This window comes from Malaya genurostris, chromosome 3 (assembly GCF_030247185.1).
Source record: "Malaya genurostris strain Urasoe2022 chromosome 3, Malgen_1.1, whole genome shotgun sequence".
Lineage (NCBI taxonomy): Eukaryota > Metazoa > Arthropoda > Insecta > Diptera > Culicidae > Malaya > Malaya genurostris.
The window spans coordinates 151,017,123-151,033,028 of NC_080572.1; the positions used below are offsets into that span (position 1 = coordinate 151,017,123).

Consider the following 15,906-nt stretch of genomic DNA (forward strand, 5'->3'; position numbering starts at 1 on the left):
GTATTCTAAATGGCGTACGTTTATTGCGCATACACTTGAAGAAGCCTATACCTTCTTATGTGATTTTCGGTCAAGATACAAGAATTCCGTGCAAATCACTTGTTACCTATGACAATCAGATGCCCACATGTCAATATTGCCAAAAAACTTTTCACTACGGTAAGCCATGTGATAAACTGGACAAGAAAACAACTACACCAAAGGACAACGGTGCTTCCTTCACACCAACCACAGTAAACCTGTAACAGCCACCAAGCATCCCCTTTAACGAAACCATCAGTATCCCCTATAGAACAAAGTACACCAGCTGCAGTTAACAACTTACCCTCCAACCAACCAGCACCTGCAACCAATGTACAACAAGGCGCATCTACAGCAACTCTCAACGAGTCCAAGACTTCGATCAACAAGGAAAACGAAAATAAAACGGAAATCACACACAACACCGACGATGAAGCAATGGATGATGAGATAAGCCGCGGACGAAGTGACCCCCGATCCTCGTTAAGTAACAAAAATGTAAGCGAATCGGCCACGTAAAGCTTTTACGCAAGAAGGCCAGAATAAAAATTTTATTATTAAAAAAATTAATCCTATCTTTCAACGTACCTGAATAAAACTGTGGAACGTTTCAAAACATTTATTGAAGGTTTTGCCACACTTTCCAATTGAAGGAAATAGTTTAAAAACCTTCAACGATTGCTTTTTTCATTTGAAATAAACTCACTTTTTGATTTAGGAACAACTTTCGTCTGAAGTTTTACAATTTCTGTTTGTGAATATTTACTAATCCATTCGTCTCAAAACATGATCACTGTTTCACATAATTACACCACTATTCAATGTTGGATGACTTTATAGTTAGTAATGTTCACTTTCCACTTGTTTAATCAACGATTAAAGACTTCTGAAATTACCTGATAAGCAATAAAAGCAATGAAAAATATGAGATGAAAATTTGCACTTAATTCACTTGATTGCGCTTTGTTTTCATCTCATTTTGTATCGCAAGGTTGCCAAGTTTTCTTATAATGTTATTTCTATGGAAATATCTGGAATCTCTGTGCACAGCCGATGAATCTCACACAATTCGCAGCGTTATATTGACATACATTGGAATGAAACCAGTGCAACTAGATTTGCCACAATGGTTATTTGATTAGTATTTAACACGCCCTATTTAGTAATCTTCGAATGCGAAACAGTATTCTATTTCTTCGCGTTTCGCCTTCGGCTCGTCAGTGCTTAAAGCAGTTCAAACTGAACTGCCATCTCGTGCCTAGCAGTTCAACTTAAATCGCTAAGCAGACGCAAAGTTTGCACTACTTATGCAACCCTCAAATAATATTGCACAAGTGATATATTATTTCTGACGTCTCAGGCGTAAACGAGTGACGGCTTATTACTGGCCGTCGCAGAATGTGAACATTTAGGGGTTTTGTTGGTCTGTGCGAAAAGCACATATTTTGTTTCTATTTCTTCGCGATTCGCCTTCGGCTCGTCAGTGCTTAAAGCAGTTCAAAATGAACTGCCATCTCGTGCCTAGCAGTTCAACTTAAATCGCTAACCAGATGCAAAGTTTGCACTACTTATGCAACCCTCAAATAATATTGCACAAGTGATATATTATTTCTGACGTCTCAGGCGTAAACGAGTGACGGCTTATTACTGGCCGTCGCTGAATGTGAACATTTAGTGGTTTTGTTGGTCTGTGCGAAAAGCACATATTTTGTTTCTATTCCTTCGCGTTTCGCTTTCGGCTCTTCAGTGCTTAAAGTAGTTCAAACTGAGCTGCCATCTCGTGCCTATCAGTTCAACTTAAACCGCTAAGCAGACGCAAAGTTTGCACTACTTATGAAACCCTCAAATAATATTGCACAAGTGCAATATTATTTCTGACGTCTCAGGCGTAAATGAGTGACGGCTTATTACTGGCCGTCGCAGAATGTGAACATTTAGGGGTTTTGTTTGTTTGAACTGCTTTAAGCCCTGACAAGCCGAAGGCGAAACGCGAAGAAATAGGAACAAAATATGTGCTTTTCGCACAAACCAACAAAACCGTCGGTGTTGTGTGTGATTTCCGTTTTATTTTCGTTTTCCTTTTTGATCGTAGTCTTGAGCTCGTCGAGAGTTGCTGTAGATGCGCCTTGTTGTACATTGGTTGCAGGTGCTGGTTGGTTGGAGGGTAAGTTGTTAACTGCAGCTGGTGTACTTTGTTCTATAGGGGATACTGATGGTTTCGTTAAAGGAGGTGCTTGATGGCTGTTACAGGTGTACTGGGGTTGGTTGGGGTTGGTGTGAAGGAAGCACCGTTGTCCTTTGGTGTAGTTGTTTTCTTGTCCAGTTTATCACATGGCTTACCGCAGTGAAAAGTTTTTTGGCAATATTGACATGTGGCCATCTGATTGTCATAGGTACGGGATTGCATTGTGATTTGCACGGAATTCTTGTATCTTGACCGAAAATCACATAAGAAGGTATAGGCTTCTTCAAGTGTATGCACAATAAACGTACGCCATTTAGAATACCGGGGAAAAAAATCTCACTTTTCTTTTTTCATAGAGAGAATCTCTCCATATTGGGACATAGTTTCGCAAATATATGAATCGGTGACGCTTGATGGAAGATCATGCACACGCAGTTCTATAGCACTATCTTCCATATATACTGAAATGTTGTACTTAATTTTCTCGTGCTCCCCATAGTGCACATTGTTATTGTCTTTTGCGAATTGAAATTCTCAAATCTCCCTAAGTCGTTGCCGCGCTCAAAAGAATATTCAATAACAATTGATATCTATATATATATATATATATATATATATATATATATATATATATATATATATATATATATATATATATATATATATATATATATATATATATATATATATATATATATATATATATATATATATATATATATATATATATATATATATATATATATATATAAAACTAATGTCACGGATACCAAAAAATAATTGTTGATGATAATTTAAAGAAAAAAAATTTTTTTTTTCATATAGCATTATGAGAAAACTTGGCAACCTTGCGATACAAAAAGAGATGAAAACAAAGCGCAATCAAGTGAATTAAGTGCAAATTTTCATCTCATATTTTTTATTGCTTTTATTGCTTATCAGGTAATCTCAGAAGTCTTTAATCGTTGATTACACAAGTGGAAAGTGAACATTACTAACTATAAAGTCATCCAACATTGAATAGTGGTGTAATTATGTGAAACAGTGATCATGTTTTGAGACGGATGGATTAGTAAATATTCAGAAACATGATTGTAAAACTTCAGACGAAAGTTGTTCCTAAATCCAAAAGTGAGTTTATTTCAAATAAAAAAAGCGATCGTTGAAGGTTTTTAAACTATATTTTTCAATTGGAAAGTGTGGCGAAACCTTGAATAAACGTTTTGAAACGTTCCACAGTTTTGTTCAGGTACGTTGAAAGATAGGATTAATTTTTTTTAGAATAAAATTTTTATTCTGGCCTTTTTTCGTAAAAGCTTGACGTGGCCGAATGGCTTACATTTTTGTTAATTAAATATTTTTTTTGCTATTGGATCTCGTTGTCACCCTTTTTCTAGGGAAAGATGAGTTTCCATTCCCATCCAACGAGGATCGGGGGTCACTTCGTCCGCGGCTTATCTCATCATCCATTGCATCATCGTCGGTGTTGTGTGTGATTTCCGTTTTATTTTCGTTTTCCTTGTTGATCGTAGTCTTGAGCTCGTTGAGAGTTACTGTAGATGCATCTTGTTGTACATTGGTTGCAGTTGCTGGTTGGTTGGAGGGTAAGTTGTTAACTGCAGCTGGTGTACTTTGTTCTATAGGGGATACTGATGGTTTGGTTAAAGGGGATGCTTGGTGGCTGTTACAGGTGTACTGGGGTTGGTTGGGGTTGGTGTGAAGGAAGCACCGTTGTCCTTTGGTGTAGTTGTCTCCTTGTCCAGTTTATCACATGGCTTACCGTAGTGAACAGCTTTTTGGCAATATTGACATGTGGCCATCTGATTGTCATAGGTAACAAGTGATTTACACGGAATTCTTGTATCTTGACCGAAAATCACATAAGAAGGTATAGGCTTCTTCAAGTGTATGCGCAATAAACGTACGCCATTTAGAATACCGGGGAAAAAGGCGGGTGGGTAATGACAGAGACATAGCTGGATGTCGTGAATACGAAAACAACTGACATGTTCCTTAACACTTCCAAATATCAATTAGTTGATCAATTGTATGAATTATGCAAGCATTCCCCTTTTCCACATTTTTCGCAAAAACAAAGAAGGTTTCACTTGATCTAGATTACTGTGAATTTCACACAGCGAAAGGTGCAAAAATCAAATCAAACAGTTTTAGATTTGCACTAAACTGAGGATATTTCCTTTAGATTTGCGAACAACAAATCCTAATAGTTCTTCAGAAAACTTTTAGAGCCATTAGAACGGCTGATTTTTTGTAATGCTCTCCACCGTTGCTTTTTCATCCATACAAATGGCTAGCAGCTGTGACGTAATCGCTCTTGTCGGAAGCGAAACTAGCTTTGCAAACGGCACAAAATACATCTGCTCGCATTGGCGATAGAATCCAAACTGATTCAATTTTTGTTAAGAGCTTTCTTTTACGTAATTTCGTTTGTAGCTTTTTCACTAATGGGCGGTCCTAACGGCTATAAAAATAGCCGCAAACAGAATTTTAATTAATTAATTTATAGAAAGAAACTATCAATATGCTGTAGGGATTCGTGTCTAGCATTCAGAAGGACCAAATTGAGTAACTCACTTCGATATTCACTACTTTTCGGAACATTTTGATTGGCTGGTGTTGACATGGGTCAAATGAGATAGGTTTTTCAATAGTGTACTATTGAAATACTTCAATGCTTTTGCTATACACGTTTAAGTTGAAAAAATCCGATTCTATTGGTAGTTAGATTATATAAATCCTTCCACAGATCACTGAGCTATGAGCTTTAGAAATACGAGCAAGGAAAACGCGCCTTATGGATTATCCCCTTTGATACTCGTTTATACCAAACATTTCAGAAAAGTTTAATTTTGAACTATTTGAGATTATGTCACACAACTGAAAATTTTATCATAAAATTGTGATCATATTTCCGATGGCATGTAGCAAAAATTATGTTGATTCGTTAGATACAACAAGAGATATTCACGATCAAAAACTTATCACTCTCACAGAGGGTAAATTTTGAAAAGGCACCCCATAGTAAAGTAAGTCGTATTCACGACAAAAATTCTTCCACTTTTCTTTTTTCATAGAGAGAATCTCTCCATATTGGGACATAGTTTTGCGAATATATGAATCGGTGACGCTTGAGGGTAGATCATGCACACGCACTTCTATAGCACTATCTTCCATATATACTGGAATGTTGTACTTAATTTTCTCGTGCTCCACATAGTGCACATTGCTATTGTCTTTTGCGAATTGAATTGCATCCAACTCTTTATAAAACTGGATGTAAACAACATTATTCGTCTTATTGCATTGAAGTAAATGCACACGTTTAATGTCAAGATGCATTTGCTTCTTAAGCAAATATTCAAGTTCTCGTATCAAAGGTCGAATTTTGCTTTGCCTGAAGTCAACATCAATTGTATTAGCTTTTGTTCGTTTTGTTCACTCATGTCGAGGTTGTTCTATTGTTCACTACACAATACTGTACTTGGTATCTTCTGTCCCGAACGTAAGCGGTTTTGTTATATCGACTGACTTGGATGAGATGTACGAGCGAACTGAGATATGATTGATGTTCAAAGTTATGAGATGAGGGAATGAGATGGAAATTGGAGCTGAGATGAAATAGGGAACCCTTACCATATCTCAATGTGATTATCAATCTAAATGAAAAAAAATTAGACGCACTGAACATCAAATGCAGTAATTTTCTGTTTTCAAGAAATATTGCAGAATATTGCTGTACTTTTTCAAACCAGACCCATGATATTATACCTAGTCAATCCAAATGATTACTGGCTTTCACGTGAGGTGATATTATCGTCAATACTCGACATTTTGACTATGCTATTGATGATTATTAATCGTTTGCATTCTAATGGGAATGACGCATTGACGAAGGATTGGCAATACTATAAAGTCATCCAACATTGAATAGTGGTGTAATTATGTGAAACAGTGATAATGTTTTGAGACGGATGGATTAGTAAATATTCAGAAACATGATGAATTGTAAAACTTCAGACGAAAGTTGTTCCTAAATCCAAAAGTAAGTTTATATCAAATGAAAAAAGCGATCGTTGAAGGTTTTTAAACTATTTTTTTCAATTGGAAAGTGTGGCGAAACCTTGAATAAATGTTTTGAAACGTTCCACAGTTTTGTTCAGGTACGTTGAAAGATAGGATTAATTTTTTTTAGAATAAAATTTTTATTCTGGCCTTCTTTCGTAAAAGCTTGACGTGGCCGATTGGCTTACATTTTTGTTACTTAAATATTGTTTTTGCTATTGGATCTCGTTGTCACCCTTTTTCTAGGGGGAGATGAGTTTCCATTCCCATCCAACGAGGATCGGGGGTCACTTCGTCCGCGGCTTATCTCATCATCCATTGCATCATCGTCGGTGTTGTGTGTGATTTCCGTTTTATTTTCGTTTTCCTTGTTGATCGTAGTCTTGAGCTCGTTGAGAGTTGCTGTAGATGCGCCTTGTTGTACATTGGTTGCAGTTGCTGGTGGGTTGGAGGGTAAGTTGTTAACTGCAGCTGGTGTACTTTGTTCTATAGGGGATACTGATGGTTTCGTTAAAGGGGATGCTTGGTGGCTGTTACAGGTGTACTGGGGTTGGTTGGGGTTGGTGTGAAGGAAGCACCGTTGTCCTTTGGTGTAGTTGTCTCCTTGTCCAGTTTATCACATGGCTTACCGTAGTGAACAGCTTTTTGACAATATTGACATGTGGCCATCTGATTGTCATAGGTAACAAGTGATTTACACGGAATTCTTGTATCTTGACCGAAAATCACATAAGAAGGTATAGGCTTCTTCAAGTGTATGCGCAATAAACGTACGCCATTTATCCGACGCTTGAGGGTAGATCATGCACACGCACTTCTATAGCACTATCTTCCATATATACTGGAATGTTGTAATTAATTTTCTCGTGCTCCACATAGTGCACATTGCTATTGTCTTTTGCGAATTGAATTGCATCCAACTCTTTATAAAACTGGATGTAAACAACATTATTCGTCTTATTGCATTGAAGTAAATGCACACGTTTAATGTCAAGATGCATTTGCTTCTTAAGCAAACATTCAAGTTCTCGTATCAAAGGTCGAATTTTGCTTTGCCTGAAGTCAACATCAATTGTATTAGCTTTTGTTCGTTTTGTTCACTCATGTCGAGGTTGTTCTATTGTTCACTACACAATACTGTACTTGGTATCTTCTGTCCCGAACGTAAGCGGTTTTGTTATATCGACTGACTTGGATGAGATGTACGAGCGAACTGAAATATGATTGATGTTCAAAGTTATGAGATGAGGGAATGAGATGGAAATTGGAGCTGAGATGAAATAGGGAACCCTTACCATATCTCAATGTGATTATCAATCTAAATGAAAAAAAATTAGACGCACTGAACATCAAATGCAGTAATTTTCTGTTTTCAAGAAATATTGCAGAATATTGCTGTACTTTTTCAAACCAGACCCATGATATTATACCTAGTCAATCCAAATGATTACTGGCTCTCACGTGAGGTGATATTATTGTCAATACTCGACATTTTGACTATGCTATTGATGATTATTAATCGTTTGCATTCTAATGGGAATGACGCATTGACGAAGGATTGGCAATACTGAATACTGACTATAATATTGTCTCATGTAAGGGCTATTATTGTCAATACCGCTTCAATGTATCAATTAATTGGCATTGAGTATTCTTTCCTCAATTTTAGAGAAAATCAACGTTCAAAGCATTCAATATTGTAACCAACGTCTAAACATTCAAAAGTAGAATTATATGTAATGTTAAACGGTTTGTGAAGTTTCCACTGCAGTATCAAAAGAAAATGTCAACAACCACGTTTCAAACCAATTCGCAACAAAAAATATGGAAAAATTCTCTTTCCTTTCAATATTACTATAGAGCAATTTCAGGAATGAGTAGACGAAAAAGTGACAAAATCAGAATCGATCGAATCGATTTGGATGAAACTTTGCACATGGCTTCAGTATGGCAAAACATAAGATTTGAACAGATGGATAGGTCAATCCGACTAACGACTGATTTTTAAAAAGGGTGTATGTATTTTTGCATTTTATAAAAATTGCCTTTTTCAAATCGTAACTCGAAAACCGTTAATTGTAAAAAATGGCGTTCAGGAAGAAGTTGTCGGGAATTGGGCACTTTAAAAAAACATACACTGAAATTGTTTTTTGAATTTTTCTCAATAATTACAAAATAATCCGCAAAAGTTTAATAAAAAATCAGGGTTCTAATTTTTGTTGATAATTTTACTCTTTTTCTTTTTTATCGACTAAGTTTAGTAGTCAATATTTCTTTGTTCTTTTTGCGATGTTCTCCTAACCAGAGATCATTTTTTTTTGTAGAAACAAACAATGAAAATTATAGAATGATAGTACTCAAGGGAGAGCAAGGATGTGAAAATATAGAACGGAAAAGTGAGACGTGACAGAGGGTCATTTAAGCAAGCAGAAATCTTCCAGAGATCTGCTTGCTTAAATGACCCTCTGTCACGTCTCACTTTTCCGTTCTATATTTTCACATCCTTGCTCTCCCTTGAGTACTATCATTCTATAATTTTCATTGTCTGTTTCTACAAAAAAAATGATCTCTGGTTAGGAGAATATCGCAAAAAGAAAAAAGAAATATTGACTACTAAACTTAGTCGTTGAAAAAGAAAAAGAGTAAAAATAACCATGATGGGTTTCCATCGGGGTAGCGATGAATGGAGCGCTACTGAACGCCGCTTACAACCTAGGCTAAACAGCCAACACGCTGTGACTCTGGGCACATAAGCAATAGTTCGCACAAACCTTCCATTCCGATATCCAACTAGCCGTATAGAGATAAAGAAAAAAAACATCCATGCAGTGAAGAACTCATTGTGTGTGAGAATGCCGTCGCAAGTAGAAAGTGACAACTTCTGGTCACTTTTCTTTTGCCGGTTCGGATAGTAAATGGTAAAAGACCTTTATCACCACTTTCCGACATACCAGAGACTTGGGTGATTCGCATTGTTCAGATGCCTAAGCCCAACTCCTCTGGTAGAAGGTAAAAGTTAAGTTACTAGAAGATTTCTGCTTGCTTAAATGACCCTCTGTCACGTCTCACTTTTCCGTTTTATATTTTCACATCCTTGCTCTCCCTTGAGTACTATCATTCTATAATTTTCATTGTCTGTTTCTACAAAAAAAATGATCTCTGGTTAGGAGAATATCGCAAAAAGAAAAAAGATAATATTAATTTAAAAGCTCTTACTAAAACCTACATGATGATGGCTATCCCATCCGTGCCTTTTGAAAATGAAGAAGTTACAGCTAAAACAGTTTACGGGTGCATGCAAATGATCAAGTTCTTCTCGTTGTAATTCGGAAACCGTTAATCGTACAAAAATTACGTCCAGGAAGAAGTTGTAGGGAATCAATAGGGCACTCTAAAAAAATATACACTGAAAAAAATTTTATTTTATCTCAATAATTTCAAAATGAATCAAAAAGTTAAATTAAAAATATCAAGGTTTCTATTTTTTTGATAATTTTAATGTGGAACACATTTTTGTTTTCTATATAGCGGTGCAAACTAGAAACTCAAGAAAAATACACGTGGAAATGTGGTCAGGTTTTGAACAATTACAGCTCAGTCAATTTTGTATCAATGATTAATATTATGTCACCATTTGATTGGAAATATTTCTACGTATTGATTTGAATGTTCATAGCCATGTATTTTTAATTTTATATCATTGAAATGTTGATTAATAGCTAGCAGTGTCCTATTTTGGCTGCTAAAAATCTCCGGCATACCGGATTTCCCTGCCATAGTCGACGGTTTTGAAGGAGTAAGCGATATATCAAAGGGAAAGCAGCGCTCTGATTGGTCAAAAGCAAAGCTGTTGGAAGCACGCGAATCTACAAATAGAAGCGAAATTTTAGATAACGTTTCAGTCTGATGCGTAGCTTGCTAGAGGTAGATTGTTGCTACACAGCAAGATAAAAAGTGCCATAAACGATTTGAAATTTTTATTGGTATGCTCTTGTGTATGGTAATCTTGTGTCATGCAAGATTGGATGAAATCCCATGTTATGTCGTTTCGCCTGAGAAATTGACAACTACCCCAGGGTAAATTTTGAGTGCATAAGACTAATTTCTAATTTATATAAGATGAACTCGATTGATAATGAGAAGTATTTTATCGCTTCAACCGAAATCGAAAAATGGTAGTAATGGTAGAGAAACGCTATAAAAATAGCTGCTTGCATACAAAACTTGAACCCAAGCTTGGTGAAGAGAAGCTTAAATATCGATATCCGTATCGCAAGCATGTACAAACATTTAATTGTATACATTTGGGCTATTGATGTAATTTCGTCGGCTACGAAACAAATACAAATCACGATAAATAGAGTCTATATTCTGTGTTCGCGTGTTCGGTGTTGATTCCTAATAATTGGAAATTTTGGTTGCCTTGTTCCACATCAACGGCTCGAACAATCCCATGAGGCTGATCCTTGTAGTTTTTTTTAAAGCTCTTATTAAAACCTTCAGATTGATGGCTATCCCGTCCGTGCCTTTTGAAAAATGAAGAAGTTACAGCTAAAACAATTACCAGATATATTCGAAATTTCAAGTTCTCGTTGAAAGATAAACATTTAAACAGTAGAATATTAATTTGTTCATGATATCCTTTCTCCTAAAAGTAGCTGTTCTTGAGATACTTGGATATTTAATTATAACACCATTATGTTATGTGAACCATAACTTCCAAGCAACTTGCAGTGTATTTGTTCGCCTTGAATTGGGTGGCTGACAACAAACGCACTTTTTCATTCCTAGTGCAATCAGACTTAGCAAACTGCTCTATCATTTTTTCATTCAGATCACCTAATCACCTCATCCAACTCTGCTGCTTTCATTTTGAGTAATTCTGAATCTTCTTCATTCGCCGGGAACCCGAATATTTGCTTTTTCATACATCTTGAAATATCCAAATAATTTTCTCGAGGATAATTAACATTCCGGGTTTTCTTCATTGATATTGGAGACACCTTGATTCCTGCGATGCCCTTGTTGAAGAGTTCAATGTTGTGTGCTCTTGAATACTCCGCCGCGACTGATGCTTCAGAAGATGCTGAGTTGATTGAAGCTGCTGAAGGTACTTCCTCTAAATCGTATTGCGATGTGGATGGTTGTGGTTCCGTTGTTGACTGCCCTTCTGTTTCCGACGTATGACTTTCCTACGCCTACGACAGCGATCACAAATGCTTAACGTGGTATTCAATTTAACCTTGCGCTTTTGAGCTTCTAATTTTCCAATTATAGCAAAGCAAAGTCCTGGCATTACATTCCTTTACGTTAGTTCTACTGTTCAAATCTGAAAATTTTTTTTAGCTGTAACTTCTTCATTTTTCAAAAGGCATGGATGGGATAGCCATCAATCTGTAGGTTTTAATAAGAGCTTTAAAATAAAAATTATAAAAAAATCGAACCCTAATTTTTTTTATTTTGTTTTTGGTTCATTTTGAAATTATTAAGAAAAAAAAATAATTTTTTTTTAGTGTATATTTTTTAGAGTGCCCTATTGATTCCCTACAACTTCTTCCTGGACACCATTTTTGTACGATGAACGGTTTCCGAATTACAACTAGAAGAACTTGATCATTTGCAGACACCCGTAAACTGTTTTAGCTGTAACTTCTTAATTTTTCAAAAGGCACGGGTGGGATAGCCATCAATCTGTAGGTTTTAATAACAGCTTTAAAATAAAATTTATAAAAAAATTAAAACCCTGATTCTTTTTCATTTAACTCTCTCGGATTATTTTGTAATTTTTGAAAAAAACATGAAAAAGTTCTTCAGTGTATATTTTTTTTAAAGTGCCCAATCGATTCCCTACAACTTCTTCTTGAACGCCATTTTGTACAATTTACGGTTTCCGAGTTACAACGATTTGAAAAAGTCAATTTTTTTGAAATGCAAAAATACATACGCCCCTTTTAAAAATCAGTCGTGAGTCGGATTGGCCTCTCCACCTGTTCAAAACCTATGGTTTGCATACTGAAGCCATGTGCAAAGTTTCATCCAATTCGGAGAAGGTCGAGTCTGATGATCTGATAAGCATTTCTGGAATTACTCCCGGGTATAATTCTTGGAGTTGGACAGATTTGATTAGTTGATGAATACATATATATTGATTTTGGGTGTACCGGATATAGTGATCGTGTACTCTAAACCGGAAATCACTCCAATTTGTTAGAAACGGCTGAACCGGTTCTCATAATCATAGATTCGAATGGAAAGCCTTTTGGTCCCATTGCCTGTTATAGAATATAATCCAGATCGAACTTTCGGCTTAGGAGTAACAGGGTAAAATGTGCAAAAACATGGAAATAGTGCACTCGAATTTCTAGGAGACTGGTCAACCAATTTTGTTGTGAATTACCATGGGGTGTCTTTTCAAGAGAGAGTGTTAAAAATTCGATCGCGAATATCTCTTGTTGTATATAACGTATAAACATCATTTTTGCCTGTTTTATATAAAAAGTTATATATTCATTGTGAAAACCGAATTTTGAACTGAGGCTTTGATAAACTCTTCAATTTAGTTGATGGTTTCATATACTCTTCAATTTAGTTCGTCGTGTAGCAAAATGTATATGTAACCGATTTTTACAACCTCAGATCCAAATTAATGCTCTTATTATCCTTATGATCTTAATTTTTGAAATTTGTTTGTATAGGACTTGCGGCTCCGGAGTTATGTGGTGAAATGCGCAAAAAAAAAATAAAATATGTGTACTATTTTTTCAAAAAGATTTTTACAAACTTAGATTTAAATTAAAGGTTCTGTGATTATATACAAAACTTATAAAAAAAAAGTACGAGTGTGTAATGTCAGAGACATAACTGGATGTCGTGAATACAACAATTGACACGATTCTTTATGCTTTCGAATTCAAATCGATCAACTGATTGTGTGAATTGTGTGAAATGTGCTCCCATCCAACGCACAAGAAGAAATGATCGATTTTCCACCACGGCTCCTCTTTTATAACGTTCAGTTGAAGATATATACCTGACTACCTCAAAATCGTCGTCCTTGCGCGAAAAAGCCAAGCGAAGGTAAAGAATTTTCCGCATTGTTTTCAAATTTTGAGAAAACTTAATTTTTGAGTTGTTTGTGGTGATCTCACACTATTTAAAATATTATCCTAAATTCCTGATCATATTTTTAATGAAATAGTGAAAGAATTATGTTGCTGCCATTAATACAAGTCGAGATATTCACGATTAAGTTTTGCCCATTCTTCCGTATGGCTAATTTTGAAAAGGCGCCCCATAGTAAAGTAAGTCGTATTCACGACATACCATCATTTAAATGGGCGAAACTACTCCATTCGATAGTCATTATCAGTAGAAAAAATTTTGATTCCGGTTATCATGCCTCCCGGTTTCCGATTACAAAGTGGTCATATTTTTCCAAATGGATCTCACTAACCTTTCGCAGCGATGGTTTGACAGATTTTCATAAACTTAGATTCAAATGAAAGGTCCCATAATTTTGGATCCCACTTCCGGTTTCACTTAAAGCGGCGAAACAAAAAAAAACTAAATCAATATCAAAACTGCTCCGACCGGTAGTCATTATCAGTAGACGGCCAAACAAAGCGATTCCGGTTATTTCTTCAAGAATCGAAGAAAACTGTTTGGAAGAATACCGCAATATTATATAAATTATTGTATGAATGATATGACATGATTGATCGGCAAAGGGTGTAGCCGGCAAAGGGTGTGGAGTTGGGGTGGTTCTTCTGATTTTCATTTCATTTAAATTTTTCAAAAACCTCTAGCCAAAAAAATTGAAAAAAATTCGAAATATTTTAGGAATTACGGGAAACCTTTCTGATTTTTTTCAGAATTTTTCAAAATGTATTACATGTGAGATAAATGTTCAAAATTTTCGAACTTTTTTTATTCGCGCTTACAATTTTGGTACCCCTCTAAGTTTTACATCAAAAATAAGTCATTTATGAGTACATAACGCGGTATTTTTTTCAGATTTTAAAAAAATGTGGACGGGTATAATATCAGACTTTAAAAAATAGATCATTCGAAAAACCATGCGTCCCCATCAAATTATCATCATCCGATGAAGACGCATGGTATTTAGTTCTAAAATCATATATCACATGCCCTTAGAACTAAATACCATGCGTTTCCTTGAGTTCAGGGCTTAAGACAGAATTTCATTCCTAAAGTAGTTCACACACGCTCGTACGCCTGGCTCGATTTTGCTGGTAATGATGTAGGGAAACAGTTCGTTTGAATGCATCAGTGAACATGTTGCCAGCGGACGATTGTATTTCATAAGGAAGGACCAGTGAGAGAAACACGAATGAACAAATAAATTGACAAATATTTAGGTTTTAATATACGGTTAAGGTTTTTATTTATGAAGTGATAAGTCATTTTACATTTATTGCATTTAAGTCAAATAAATCACCAATACACTGTAGTCAATCTTAATCTCACATTTATGTTATATTTATTATACTTAGTAAAAATTCTACAGGACAATTACAGAATAGTTCTTTTGCTTAAAAATGTATTCCCAGATACCAAGTGCAAAATCAAGAAAAATTCGCAACTAAGCGAAATCTAAAATCCAGCCATTCTAATACCTTTCTATAGAGAAAGGCAAAACCATCACTTTTAGGGTAAACTGTTCGTCGACGTTCTGTATCACATGGTATGAATAGCCAATATGCCTGAAATTGCTCAAAAAGACAGCCAAAGTCAAACTGCTCATAAAGACGGATTAACCAAACTGGGATCGGACTGACAGTAAATGTACGAGTGGAAAAGGTTTTGAAGTATAACACCTTCCTACTCGAATAATGGCGCGTGGAAACGAAATTGTGGTGGTTGATTAATTCGTGTATTCATTCATTTATGACCGCGGATAAGGATAGAAGAAAAGTAATACGTCACCACAAGAAATTAATCAATGCGTATAAACCACGGTTTTCAACAGCTCCTTGGTAAACAACCTATCATACGTACAGCTGAAATTGGAGCTACAATCGGCTGGGCATGTCATCAGGATAACGGACGGCAAACATTTGGAAATGCTTATTAAATGTTATTCGGCAGGCTCGAGAAAAAGAGAAACATAGTGAGCAAGGTGGATCGATCAAAGGGAGAGTGACGCACGCAGTATCCGAGTCTTGAATAGCAGGCAAATAGTGGTCATAGTCTGAGCTGTATGAAGACGACTTCTAGATACATAATAGACGGACTTGACCTACTTGAGAAAAGTACTCCATGAAACACCAGAAAAAGACCACTAAGTGTAAGCATATGCGTTGAACTATATCTGCGAAAGCCTATGAAGTTCGATTTTTATACATAGCTTAGTTTCTCATACATTCTTAGTTAATAAATACTTCGATTAAAGCAATAAAACAATACGATTATCCGAAACTATTTTATAAAGGGAACCCTAGCTCCACTAATTTGACAGTTAAAGGGTTAAAATTTTGCGAAAATCATCTTCAATATAAATCCTTTCAAGCAGCGTATATCTATTTTTTTCTGTTTGGGGCAGTATTTATATGCAAACCCGGCTACTTCCTTTGTTTATAAATAAATAATTTGTTCTT

At 35.7% G+C, this 15,906-nt stretch overlaps 1 protein-coding gene across 7 annotated transcripts in view; it reads left to right on the forward strand.

Annotated features, from left to right (window-relative positions):
- LOC131438683 (muscle calcium channel subunit alpha-1) overlaps positions 1–15,906 on the forward strand; it is a 1,458,253-nt gene that overhangs the window by 1,307,737 nt on the left and 134,610 nt on the right. The gene's annotated exons all lie outside the window — the stretch shown is intronic.